Genomic DNA, 14,215 nt, shown 5'->3' with positions numbered 1-14,215 from the left:
TAATCCTTTTAATTTTTAGTTAAGCATGAGGTTATATAAATTTAAGATTTCCTAGCCTTTTACTCTTTGAGTGACTTTGTGTCTCAATTCACCTTGGGCCAATTTTACTTGAAACCAGCACTGCTAAACCAGTTCCATTTCCTATTTGTGTGCTAACAGATAAGCATACACGTGTATACACACACACTGTTATGTACAGCTGACAACCTCTGCCCCTTTTGCTGTTATTGACTGTGTCTGTGCGTGTGCGTGTGCCACCATGAATGTGTGACGGTCACAGGACAGCTGTTAGGAGGAAGTCCTCGCCTCCACGATGAGAGTACAATCTTAGCCTTTTTTTTAATTTTCTTTCAGATTTATTTATTTTATGAGAGTTTTGCCTGCATGTATAACTATGCACCATATCCACGTAGCACCTGAGGAGCTCAGAAGAGGGAGCTGGATCCCCTGGAACTGGAGTTACCGGGTGAGCTGCCGTGTGGGTTCTGGGAACCAAACCTGGGTCCTCTGCGAGAGCAACAAGCGTTCTTAACTACTGAGCCATCTCTCCAGCCTTCTAATTCAAGTATGTCCTGTTTAGATTTACTCAGATTACTGATTCTGTACTTACTCAACTTAATACATGATTCTTTAGCTTAATAACTTAGAAATGAGGGACTGTCTTTCAGTTAATTGAAAAAAACTGATTGTCCGGGCAGTAACAACAACACGGGCTTTACTGCCTTAACGTCATACACTTTGTTACAGGCTTTCTTGCTGGCATGACCTCAGACTTTTCACATTATTGCTATGTCTTGCTGGTCTGCTCAGTGTTCCATGCCTGCGACCACAGAACTCAGAAGGCTGAGGCAGAAGGATTGAGAGGGTTTGAGGCCGTCCTGGGCCACAAACAAGGGGCTGCAGGCACAGTTCCATGGTGGAGTGCTTGCCTGGCACGCACAGAGCCCTAAACTCAATCTCCAGGCCTACAAGGAAAGAAAGGGTTATAGTCTGGCATTCGAGTGTTCTTCCGTAAGCAGAGGAAATGAAGTGGCTGGGCGAGGCAAACACGGCTGTGAGAGGAACAACCTGACCTTCTCATTTGTGGGCACTAACTGCTTTACCAGACGTTGGACAGGAAGCTAGTACACAAAGTCGTGTTACTCTACATTGTGAGACACAACAGAATTCCCTACAAGAAGCCTGAGCACAGTTGAGGGCAACAGAAACTGACTACAGGCCCAAAGTGTTTTCCCAGGCAGTGGCTGATGTGACAGATGTGCCCATCACTAGGGCAAATGTCAAACTGTCAGCAGTGCCCCCTAACACGGAGCAGATGTTTCACAACTTCCAGCAATGTGTAACATAAGAAAATCCCAGAACCGCAGGATGAGGGGGCAAAGCTGATTTCAGTCAACGAGAGACACTGACAGACTTCTGGTGCTCTCTCGCATGCCTCAAAATAGTAATACTGAACTGAGAAAGAGACCAGCATAGGAGGACGGGCTTTTGCTTTTTGAAACAAAGTCTTGCTATGTAGCTCAGGCTGGCATCAAACTCACGGTGACCCTCCTGCCTCAGCCTCCTAAATGTTGAGATTACAAGTATGCATCAGTGTACATAAATTTTAAAAACATTTTAAAATGTTTGTTTATTGTTTGTTTGTTTGCTTTTAGGTAAGCTGATATAAACAAAAAAAAGAATGACTTTGAATTTCTGATCCTCCTGCCTCTACCTTCCGGAGTGCTCAGATTATAGAGGTACACTGACATGCTCAGCTTATGCAGTAGTGGGGATTGACCCCAAGGCTTTGAGGATGCTAGGCAAGCACACTGCAGACTGAGTCACATTCTAGGCCATTTTCTTGGGTTCCTGCAGACTTGGTTATTGGAATGATCATTTTATCATCCCATACAAGATATTTCAGCGACGACTGTGAATATGTCCACAGTGCAAGCCTCTTCTCGAGAACACCGAATCCAGTGGGCCCACATGCTGGGCTGAACCCAGGGCTTCTTGTATCCAAGTAGGCACTTTACCCACTACACTGCATCTCCAGTCCGTGAACAGGTTTTTAGAGCACTCCATTGAAGGACAATCAAAAAAATAACTGGCCAAAGGCGCTGATACATTACATCTGAAACTACAGGGCAGTCCCCCACAGTTGTTACAGTGTGCTCTTGTGGGAGAGGCAGCAACACAGCTAAGGAAGAGTGGCTAAATCTGGACTGAACGCTGAAGAACCTGACCTAACCTGCCGAGCATGTTAGCTTAGCTCCTGAAGCGTTCTGACACCATGTGAATGAGCAGTTAAGGAACAAGACGCCTGGGAAAGAGCACAGATTGGCGGTGTGCCTCCACAGCTGACAGCTGTCAGTGCTTTCGGTTAACAAACCATTTAAAGAGTTTGGGGAAGAACACACAGCTGAAAGCTGTCTGCCAGTTTATGGTCACACCAAGAAAGTTCCAGCACCAAAGCTTGTGAAATTAAAGTTATAGGATTAGAAGTAACTTCCAGGTGATGGGGCCTGACAAGAAAACACAGGACTGGGGAGATGGTACAGCAGTGAAGAGCACTGGCTGCTCATCCAGAGGACCAAGGTTCAAGGCCCAGCACACAGAGAATCACAACTGCCGGTAACTCTGGTGCCCAGGGATCTGACACCCTCTCTGGCCTCCTTGGACACTGCATGCATGTCATACACAGACATGCAGGCTAAACAGTCATACATAAAAGGAAAATAAATACATCTTTTTCATAAATGCTACACAAAAGCTGTATGTCTAAATTAATCTTTAAAAGCTTTCAGTAAGCAAAATGGAACTGTGCATGATACTGCATGTATGGCTGCCCCCGTTTTCATTGGCAGCATTATTTTTCTACATGCCATACCGTCATGTGTCCATTCTATCAATGAAACACAGGAATCCCAAATGTGAAATCTGCCATCTCCTTTAGGATTTTCTATCTACCTTGCCTTTTAATATTCACTGCCTCTCATTTCTTATTTCATGTAGAGATCAGAGATAACCTGCAGAAGCTGGTTCGCTCCTTCCACCACCTGGGTCGATGAACGGAACTCTGGTCCTCAGGCTTGGCAGCAGCGCCTTTACCTGCTGAGCCATCGCAAGTCTTGCTTACTTCTGATCAATGAAAACCATTCTAGCCAGGCAGTGGTGGCGCACACCTTTAATCCTAGCACACAGGATTAAAGAGACAGGATTAAAGAGGCAGAGACAGGAGGATCTTTATGATTTTGAAGCCAGCTTGGTTTACAAAGCAAGTTCCTGGACATCCTATCTCAAAAGGTAAATAAATAAATAAAACCAAGGACAATGACAAAAAAAGGAAGAAAGAAAGCTACTTAAAACATATCCCCCATTAGACTTTAATCTTTTCGTGCTCATTCTAGATATAACTAGAGCAATTAACTTAAACATTGCTTAGGTCCTTAATAAAGACTTGATAAATGTCAACTGTTACTGTTCCAGAAGAAATGGAAAGTGTCCACATCCATTAGGTGGAAAAGAAACGACAGAAAAATCTCCTGAAACACCAACATAATGTCAAAAGTGACAGATCCATTTACAGACTTCCGTCAACTGGGAAGGAAATGTATGAATGTCTCACGGGACAGCTGAGGAAAGGGAGGGGTAACCCAGTCTCCTCCCCTGACCAGGTCAGTAGGCGTGGCCATCTTTCCTTTATCATTCCTCTGCTTCCAACACAGGCCCTGAAGGAGACAGTGCGCCAACTGCTGACCAGCAGATGGTGCCAAACATTACAGGCTGACACTAAACTCTCTAAGGGCAGAACAACATGAAATCCACTCAACTCACTGTACAGTCCAGGCTGGCTCAGATTCAAAGCACTCCTGCCTCATCTTTCCCAGTGCTGAGCTCACAGGCAGGAGCCACCAAGTCTAGTATGATGCAGTATAATGTGACTTTTTTTTCAGATTGCCTTGAACTTACTATATAGCCAAGAATGAACTTAAACTCCTGATCTTCCTGCCTTCATCTCCTGAGTGTTAGGACTACAGCGAGCATCTCCGCAGCCAGTTCATAAGGTGCTGGCAGCTGAACCGGGGGCTTGGTGCATGCCGGGCAAACGCTTGACAAATAAGTACATCCCCAACCCCATGATAAAACAACATGAAAAGCATGAGTCCAGGAATCAGAGCCTTCCCCTAGGGATCCAGTAAACCCAAGACAAACCTCCCAAGTTCCAAGTCCAGAAAAAACAAGTCAAGGTTCTGAGTCACACACAGAGCCAGATTTCTTAGCTGTGAAATCACTCAAGTATTCAAGTAGTCATCCAGTTAGTATAAACAGTGCAATGTGTGTGTGTGTGTGTGAGAGAGAGAGAGAGAGAGAGAGAGAGAGAGAGACAGAGACAGAGACAGAGACAGAGACAGATACACAGACTGTGTAAGAAAGTAAGAGAATACTGTGTGGTGGCATGTGTTCACATGCAGGGCAAAGGGGCTGGGGCTACAAGTACATAAGGGATCCTGTCAAGCTCTTTACCTGAGTTCTGGGGATTTGAACTCAGATTCTCATGCTTGTACACCAAGCCTTCTTATCCACTGAGTCATCTTCTTAGCCCTGCCCCTGTCTTTATGAATCTTTTTCCTTCTTTTATTTTTTCTTTTAATTTTTTTCCCTCCCTTAATCCTCTCTTTTGATCTTCTTTTTAAGGTTGAAGTGTGCTTTCTTCAAACAAATGTTTATGTATTAAGTACCCACATCAGATATTACAACAGAAAGCAAAGATAAAGAGGACAGATGCTTCCTCACCATGAAAGCCTTTAATATCGTAAGAAAGGCAGGTGGTTCAATAAGCAATTTAGAGAGGGAAAAGTTACTTTTAAAACAATACACAAAACAGCCATTTTTCTGTTAATGAAAAAATTGGCAATTTTTATTTATTTATTTATTCATTTAGTTTTGTGTATGTGGGTGTTTTGCCTGCATATATGTCTATGTACCGTGTATATGTAGTACACACGGAGGCCAGAAGAGGGTGTCAGATCCCCTGGGACTACAGTTACAGCCGGTTGTGAGACACCATGTGGGTGGTGGGGCTCGAACCCAGGTCCACTGGAAGAGCAGCCAGCGCTCTTAACTGTCAAGCCATCTCTCCAACCCTGAAAAAAAGAATTTTTTTAAACTAAGCTGAGCCCAGCATGTAGTAGGCTAAGACATAGGGATGGCAGCAAGTGTGAGGCTAACCTGGACTACGGAGTAAGACTGTCAAACCACCGAAGCAGAACGAAAGCTGGGATATTAAAGTGGTATTCAAGGATAGACACAGTCTGATGACTCAAATGTCAAACGCCTTTTGAATCCAACGAGGAGGCTCCAAAACCACTGCAGATGGGAGAGAAGTTGCTTAAGAGTTCCAGGACTGCACAAAACTAGGCAATGGTGGTTCCTGCCTGCAATCCCAGCAATAGAGAGGGAGAAGTTGAAGGGTCAGAAGTTTAAGGTCATTTTCAGTTCCACAGTGAGTTCAAGGCCGGTCGGAAGTTGTTAACACCCTACCTGGCCGTGCCCAAGTATTAAGAGGAAAAGTACAAGAGCTTGTAAAAATGTAAACACACTTCAAAGACATAAAATCTTAATCTCTCTTTATCTCCTGCCTATAAACACTAAATTCCTGAACGACTCTTTAGATCCTTCCTCACTTAAAACTGCATTCCCTGAATTGCTGTTTCATTTTCTCAAGGTTGTTCATTTCAATTCACTTTTTGTTTGTTTGTTTGTTTGTTTTTTCGAGACAGGGTTTCTCTGTAGCTTTTAGAGCCTGTCCTGAAGCTAGCTCTTGTAGACCAGGCTGGTCTCGAACTCACAGAGATCTGCCTGCCTCTGCCTGCCGAGTGCTGGGATTAAAGGCGTGCGCCACCACCACCCGGCTTCAATTCACTTTTTTACACCAAAACAAGGAGAACTGAACCTTGTACCCCAGGCTAGCCTCCAACTCCTATCCTCCAGCCTCTACCTACCTCCAAAGTTCTAGGATTACAGCTGTGTCCCACAACACCTGGCCATCTGAACCATTTCGATGACAGAATAGGGTGTCTGTAAATGTTTACAAGGAAACTTTAGAAAAAGAATATTGGCATGTCTTTGAGGCTAGGTGTATGTAGAGAGGATTTGAGGAGCATTGTGAGGCCCTGATTTCAACTCTAATGCTGCCTCCCCCAAAATGGTATACTTAAATTATGCAAGGGCCAGTAGTGAAAAAAAAAAACTTCATCGACAGATTAAAAGCTAAGTGACTTTAAACAATCAGTGCCTTTCAACTAGCAAAGCAGGCAAGCGGGTGTCCTGTGTGACCATCCTAAATGCAGATACACCAAGAGGGGACACACTTATCGTCACAGTCGATTTGATGACGGGTCAGGTGACACCCTTTGGAAAAGGTCTCTATCATCCTAGCGTCGGGCTTATGTAACTGCCTGCAGCTGGACAGATGTCAGCTTACATCCACACAGTCATCAGTTGCACAACAGAAATCCACTGAGCGTGCATGGGTGGTTGTTTTTAAATAACCAGAACGAACCTCCAAACAAGAGAGAGGTGCCTCTGTCGTGAATCACGGAGTGAAAGAAAAAGAGAGCCAAGCACCCGGGCATATGCCGGGAATCACAACACCAGAGGCAGGTTCATTCAACACCCTGGCTGTATGTTAAGTTCCAGACCAGCCAGGGCTATATAGCAAGATTCTGTCTCAAAAAAAAAAAAAAAAAAACAAAACAAAAAAAAAAAAAAAACAAACAATCAAACAAACAAAAATACTAACAAAGAGTTAGAAGAAACAGACCAATAACCCAAGAAAATAACAGAAATGTAATATAATGAAGAGACTATTTCTTTCTCTAGGCAGTAGAGTCAGGCCGGAGGTCTGCACCCATCACTGAAGTCACTGCCAAGGCCCCAAGCTCAGAGGTGAGAGGAGGAAGCCCCTGTGGCAGAAACTCCTGGTCCCCACTGATATCCAAGTCATTCCTTCCTTCTCAGTGGTACAAACCCCACTTTATCGAGGGTAGTCGCATATCCAGCTGCTATGCTTGCTTCTTTGAAGCCTGAGCTTTCAGTTGAGAGGGTCTCCAAAGAGAAAGCATACATTTTTCTTTGTCTTTGCCCTGCTGCCTGGAACCCCACTGTGACAGTGGAGGTCTGGCAGCCATCTTTGATTTTGAGAACTTTGGGAAACTTAGGGGCAAGAGATCAAGAACTAGGAGATTAGGTCTCTCAGACTACTTTATGAAGTCACTCTGCCTATTCTGAACTATGGCTTCAAGAGATATTTTAGGGGCTAGCTAGAGATGGTTCAGCCCTAAGAGCACTGGCTACTCTTCCAGAGTACCTAAGTTCAGCTCCCAGCATCCACACAGCTGTTCAGAACCCCCTGTAACTCCAGTTCCAGGGAAACGACACCTTCCTCTGGTCTCTGGGGCACCAGGCACATACATGGTGCACAGACATGAATGCAGGCAAAACACACATGCACATAAAATAAAATTTAAATTTAAAAACAATTATTTTATAGACTAGAGAGATGACTCAGTGCTTAAGGGCACACACTACTCTTGACCTAAGTTCCATTCTCAGCGCCTATGTTGGGTGGTTCACAATGGGGATCAGATTCCTCTGGCTTCTGAGGGCACTCATGGGAGCACATATATGAGTACACACACGTACATGCACCCTCCCCCACACACACACAGACACACACACTTAATTAATTTCTTTAAAAAAAAAAAAAAAGAATGACTTTAAGCCAGATGTGGTGCTGAACACTTGTGATCCCATCACATAGGAGGCTACGGCAGGAGAATTGCTGCCAGCTCAAGACCAGCCTGGGCTACACAGTGAAACTCTGTCTTTACTTCCTCTCTCATCTCCCCCCATAAGGAGAGTTCTTTTAAATGAGAAAATAAATTTTGTGTGTTTAAGCCACCACTGTGTCTGGGTTATGTCTGGGTTATTTTGTTTTATTGATGTTTGTTGTTTTTGTTATTGTTTGGGGGGGTGGTTGTTTTTGTTTTTGTTTTATTTATTTTTGGTTTATTAAGACAGGGTTTCTCTGTGTAGCCCTGGCTGTCCCGGAACTCACTTTGTAGACCAGGCTGGCCTCGACCTCACAGAGATCCACCTGCCTCTGCCTCCCGAGTGCTGGGATTAAAGTTGTACGCCACCACTACCACCACTACCGCCAGGCTTCCAATACATCTGTTCCATGTTGTCTTCCCTGTGCTTTATTCCCGCTGGTGGAGGTAGTTGTTTTCGTTTCTCACAAAAGACAGTTCTTAACCAAACACTCACCTTCAGACAGGCTGGAGGGTTAGCTTTTTCTTTTTTTCACAGATGAGGCCACTGAGATCTCAAGTGGTAAGATGATCTACACAATATTAAGTCTGTGGAGAACAGGTCTTAGCTCCTGGTCCAATTTTTTTTCTCCTGGAAAATTGACTCTTGGATTCTAAATGGAGAGAGAGAGAGAGAGAGAGAGAGAGAGAGAGAGAGAGAGAGAGAGAGAGAGAGAGATTAAATATAACAATGAATTATAAATGTATCCTTATTCAGTAGGAACAGTACACAAGAATGCCTGCTATTATACACATTGTATACAATTAGTAGGAAAGAAAAGTATCAAATTAGCAGGGCAAGGGAGCCTGTGCCTTTAATCCTAGCACTGGAGGCAGAGGCAGGAGGAGCTCTGTAAATTTGGGGTCGGCCTGGTCTACAGAGTGAGTTCCAGGATAGCCACGGCTATGAAGAGACATTCTGTCTTGGAAAATTAAATAGATAGACAGACAGACAGACAGACAGACAGACAGGCAGGCAGGCAGGCAGGCAGACAGACAGACAGACAGACAGATAGAAGGGAAGGGGAAGGAAGAAAAAAGGGAAGGGAGGGAGGGAGGGAAAAGAAAGAGAGAAGTATCACATTTTTATGACCTGTCAGTTTACTGATAAAATAAACAGTCAAAGGCCAGAACAAACAAATTCTGTTTACAATGTGTAAGTAGCACCATACTGGCCAGAACTCAAGATAAGAGCATTTGTTTTTCTCACCATAGACATAGACTATACAACATAGACTTTATGATACAGAGAATGGCTACCATGCATTTAAATGCTTAGAGAGGGGTACTATTTGAAAGGATTAAGAGGTGTGGCCTTGTTGGAGGAAGTGTGTCACTGGGGGTAAACTCTGAGGTTTCAAAAACCTAAGCCAGGCCCAGCGGCTCTCTTTTGCTGCTGCCTGTGGATCCAGATGTAGAACTCTCAGCTCCTTCCACAGCACCATCCGCCTGCACACCACAACACTCTCTACCATGATGACAATGGACTAAACCTCTGGATCTGTAAGCCAGCCCCAAGTAAACGCTTTCCTTTGTAAGAGTCCTAGTGTCTCTCACAGAACTAGAACATTGACCAAGACACAGGGTAACTTTTTCTTTGTTTTTTTTAAACATATTTGTTTTTATTCTATGCATATGTGTGAGTTCCTGCATGTAACATATATGTGTGCCACCTGGTAGTCCTGGAGGACAGAACTGGATTTATAGGCAGCTGTGAGTTACCATGATGACAAAACCCAGGTCTCCTGAAAGAGCAACGAGGACTCTTAATCTCAAGCCATCTCTCCAGCCCCAAGAGCAACTTATTCTGTTAAGTCTATCTAGCTGGGAAGTCAGGTATGGTGCTACCCACCTGTTGGTCCAGCTTGAGGGAGAAAACAGGAGAATCAAGGCCATCTTTGGTTATATAGTGAGTCTAAGGCCAGTCTGGGCAAAATGAGACTGTCTCAAAAAAATTTTAAAAACTAACAAATTCTTCTTTTTTTAACTTCTACTATTTCTTTGAGGTTTTCACATAATGCATTCTGTTTCTGTCCATCTCCTCCCATCCCAAATCTGCCCCACATCAGAGAAACAAAAGAAACCAAAGCAAAACAAAAAAGAAGAAAGGGGGAATTGTCATGGAAGAATTAGCAAATTCTTAATTTTAAGTGTTTCTTTATACTTAACACTACCTTAAAACAATGAACTTGGAGATGGTAAGACGGCTAGAGGGTAAAGGCGCTTGTCACCAAGCTCGACACACCTGAGACTCAGAGCCCAAATGGTAGAAGAAGAGAAGTAACTTCTGAAAGTTATCCTCTGACATGGTGCACACATACAAAATAAACATTAAAACATTTTAATTAGCTTGACCCAGTTTGTCACAGGTCGGTTGTTGTTGTTATTCTATTTTATGTGCATGTGCCTACTTATCTTATGTGCACCATATGCATGCAGGTGCCTGTGGAAGCCAGAAGGGTTTGTCAGAGCCTCTGAAATGGAAGTTAGGCAGCTGTGAGCAGCCTGGTGTGGGTTCTTGCAAGAGCAGCAAGTGCACTTAACCACTGAGCCATCTCTCCCTGCCACAGAGATCAAAACCAGTGCATTCCAAAGACTCAGAGCCTTTTCTGAAACCCCACTACATACAAGATACACATGTCTAAGTCTTTCTATGAAGTTTGCAAAGAAAAGAAGCAAATCAAGCCTCTTCAAATTTTAGTAACAGATACCTTTTTAGGCGAATATGCAGGTTAAATTTTGTACTTGCCTTCAATACAACACTGGTGAGCATGCAGAGGGAAATCCCATATCACGGCACAGCATATTAAAAACAAAGAAACAGCTCATTGAACCCCAGCCTCATTCATTGGTTTGCCAGTTACCTGCACACTCCCCACTCCTGCCCAGAAATGAAATGGATGTTAAAGCAAGAGCTCTATCCCGAACTGTATCCTTAGTCTGTGACTTGAGTTTCTGAGCCCTGACTTTTCTAACCATAAAACTGAATGAAGCTGGGCATGATGGCTACAACCTGTAATCCCAGAATTCAGGAGGACTGCCTGAAGTGTGAGGCCAACCTGGGCTACAAATTGAGTTCCAGGACAGCCTGGGCTACATAAAACATGCCTTTTAAAATAAGATTAAATTTATCAAATTTTATGAATAAAATATAAATTATTTTCAACCCATTTTAATTTTTTAAACTTTTATTCTCATGTGTGTGTGTATACGCACCTGTACCTGAAGAGGCCAGAAGAGGGTGTCAGTGTCAGATCTGCTGCACTGGAGTTACAGGTGATTGTGCATTGCTGGACATGGGTACTGGGAACCCAATACAGATCCTCTGGAAATTTTCGCATTCTCAACTGCTGAGCCAGCTAACCAGTCCACATATTATTTTTTATTTTTACTTATTTATGTATTTGCTTCATGTATGTGGATAAGCGCTCCATGACACTCAAATAGAAGTCAGAGGACAACCTGGAGGAGTCGGTTCTCTTCTTCCACCTTACCATGGTTATGGCTGAACTCAGATCACTGGGCTTGGCAGCAAGCATCTTTACCCTCAGATGCATCTTGCCAGCCCCTTCAATATATGTTAAAAAATAAAAATAAAAAATGGGCACTCGATCCTTCCAGCTCCCAAATACTCAAAGAAACATTTTTGCAGACAACAGCCAGTAAAAGGATCCTTAGAAAGTAGGACACCATTTTAACATATATTATTCTACCATTTGGCTGCAGAGACATATTAAAACATACCCCCAAAACAAAGGCACTAGAACAAATGCCCATAATTAATAACCACTGATTTGAAGTGCCCTAAGCGCCTTCTTGGGATTTCATTTCCAATTCTATTTAGGGAAGACAAACCAACTTGGCAAAAAGCATGCTGAAAGCTGGGCTTGGTGGTACACATCTATCATCCCAGCACTCAGGAGGCTGAGACTGAAGGATTGCCACGAGGCTCAGGCCAACCTGGGCTACACATAGGGTCTGGGTCTATCCTGTCTAAAACAAACAAACAAAAAGTATTCTGAAAGATTGGAGAGATGGCGGTTGGGGACGTAGGGGTTAAGGAGATGGCTGTCAGTAAACTGTTTGCCACGTAAGCATAGGACCTGAGTTTGGATCTCAACCACCCACATAAACCAGGCAGGCTGAGTGCCTATAATCCAGCACTAGGGAAGAAGAGACAGGAAGAGCCCCCAGAATTCCTTAGCCAGCAAGTCAGGCCACGTAGGTGAGTTCCAGGTGTCAAAACATAAGGTAGAAAGTGATAGAGGAACTGAAATGCACCTCTGGCCTACACACACACACACACACACACACACACGAGTTTTTTTTAATGTATTTATGATGTTTGTGGGGAAGTCAGAGGACAACTTGCAGGAGTTGGTGCTCTCCTTCTACCATATGGACCACAGGGATCAAAAACAGAAGGTCATCAGGCTTGCCTCAAAAGCCTTTATTCACTGAGCCATCTCTATTGCTCTCGGAAAGGAAACTTTGACCCACACCAGACAGATGAGATGTTGGAGAGTTTCTGTGCTAATAACTAATAACTAGAGTGACAATGAGATTTCATTTGTAATTCTATATTTCCATGATTTTAACATTCTACACTATTAATTGTGCTAACCAAGGAACATGTGTTGGAACATTCGTTTATTATTTGCTGAATTTGCTCGAGTTTTATAAAACTATATCACAGTTTAAATGAGGAAAACTCCTGATGCAATCTCTAAGAAGGAAAGATAAAATAATCTGCGTATTACTAGAGTCCAGTTACTTAACAAAAACAAACAGGGAAGACCTTAAGAAGCAATTCAAATAGCCAAAGGCTATCTGGAACAAATGCCTGATACAACCCTGCGCCTCTTGACTTTCAGACAATCATCTTTAGGGCTGTCATCTCAACATTTAAAGCTTTCCTATAGGAAAATCCCACAATCAAACATAACGTACTATAACAATTTCATTTAAACCGTGTGTGTGTGTGTGTGTGTGTGTGTATGTGTGTGAACTGCTCCCCATGCTAGTATCAATTTTCTAAGATCCGTGCTCAAAAGATCCTCCTGCCTCAGGCTCCTCTAATAGCTGGGATTGTGTGAGTCACAGCTTCCTGCCTTTTGTTAAAATCAGGGTGTGTTTTTTTTTGGGGGGGAGTATTTATATTATTCATCCACAAATTTAGCAGAGCCTTAAGTAAAAAACTTAGATAATAGCATTCAATTTGTGTACGAGGTACATTAACCAGTATGAAAGGTATAAATCAACAGAACAAGGGTTCCTGTTCATTTTCGTTCTCTCTCCCTCCACCCCTTTCTGATTTTGCAAAATAATTGCCATGTAAGACTGCTGCCAGCATCAACCACAATAACCACATCAGCCCACCGAGCTAACATTCAGCAGGTGCAACAAGAAAGTAACATCTTTCTCTTCCCCTAAATCGAAAGGGCTCCTCTTTCGCCTAATTTGTCACTTTGGGGCAAACGATACTACAGCTGGCATGAACTTTCTCCTTAGTGGCAGAGATGCTGGCTTCACATACCCCTGGGAAGAGCTATGTTCCTGGGCCTACCTTTGCTCCGCGGCACTGGTGGTGAGGAGCATCAACACGGAATTGATGGGTCCAGAGTCCTCACCCAGTGGGCATCCCCCTCGCCCACCGACCCCGCCCCACTCTGAGTCCAACACCTACCCCGGCAGCTTGTGCCACCGACCCCGAAGAAAGCCCAGGTACCCCGCAGCAAAAGGAGCAGTGGAGAGAACCCGGCGCTTGGGGCTACAGCTAGGAGACCCTCCCCAGACCTGCCCGCCCCCAACTCGGCCCTCTAAGCTCACAGCCTGAGCAGGGCAAGCGAGGACCTGCGTCCTCTCTCCCGGGAGCCGCCCAGCCTCCCCCGAGGTCGGGATTTGCACCCAGCTCCGCGCCACTGACCTTCTCGGCAGGGTCTCCGCGAGAGGCTAAGGCGACTGATGCCCGCCGCGCGCACACCGGTCTTTCCCAGCCCACGGCCCTCCGCCGCGCTCTATTCCACGGCCTCCTGCGCGCCCGCCTCCTGGTTGCCATGGTGACTGCCTCCGCCCCTCGAGGATCGCTAATTGGTCCGGCCCCGGATCACGAAGGACGCCCATTGGTGAATTGGTCCAGGGACGAGCCTACGCGAAGGCGCTTCGGAAAGACCTAGCCAAGAGGGACGTGGCGCTCTCCGACGCCGGCGAGGAGGCCGCGCCTCTTCCCTCACTTGCTGTCCTGGACTAGCTTGTGGAGCGGGACTTAGGCGGTGAGATCCCACAAAATCTGTGGGATAGCCAGGCTCTTGGTCTATGGCCTGTGCCTGCAGCTCCCCGAGTGGTGAATAAAAAAGTGC

The 14,215-nt window shown here is 44.6% G+C and overlaps 1 protein-coding gene across 2 annotated transcripts in view; it reads right to left on the bottom strand.

The window, feature by feature from the left end:
- The window catches only part of Nucb2 (nucleobindin 2), a 35,250-nt gene extending 21,381 nt beyond the window's left edge, over window positions 1-13,869 (bottom strand). The window contains exon 1 of one of the 2 annotated variants that reach the window (XM_038338528.1): window positions 13,783-13,869. The gene's annotated coding sequence lies outside the window, so the exon portion shown is untranslated. Of the gene's footprint in view, window positions 1-8,313; window positions 8,345-13,782 lie in introns of those variants that run through there. The other variant, XM_038338521.1, reaches the window with a different exon arrangement.
- Window positions 13,870-14,215: the final 346 nt, after the last annotated feature.

Source organism: Arvicola amphibius, chromosome 1 (assembly GCF_903992535.2).
Source record: "Arvicola amphibius chromosome 1, mArvAmp1.2, whole genome shotgun sequence".
NCBI lineage: Eukaryota > Metazoa > Chordata > Mammalia > Rodentia > Cricetidae > Arvicola > Arvicola amphibius.
The sequence above is the reverse complement of the archived record's forward strand: the minus strand, read 5'-3'. Positions and strand labels throughout refer to the sequence as shown.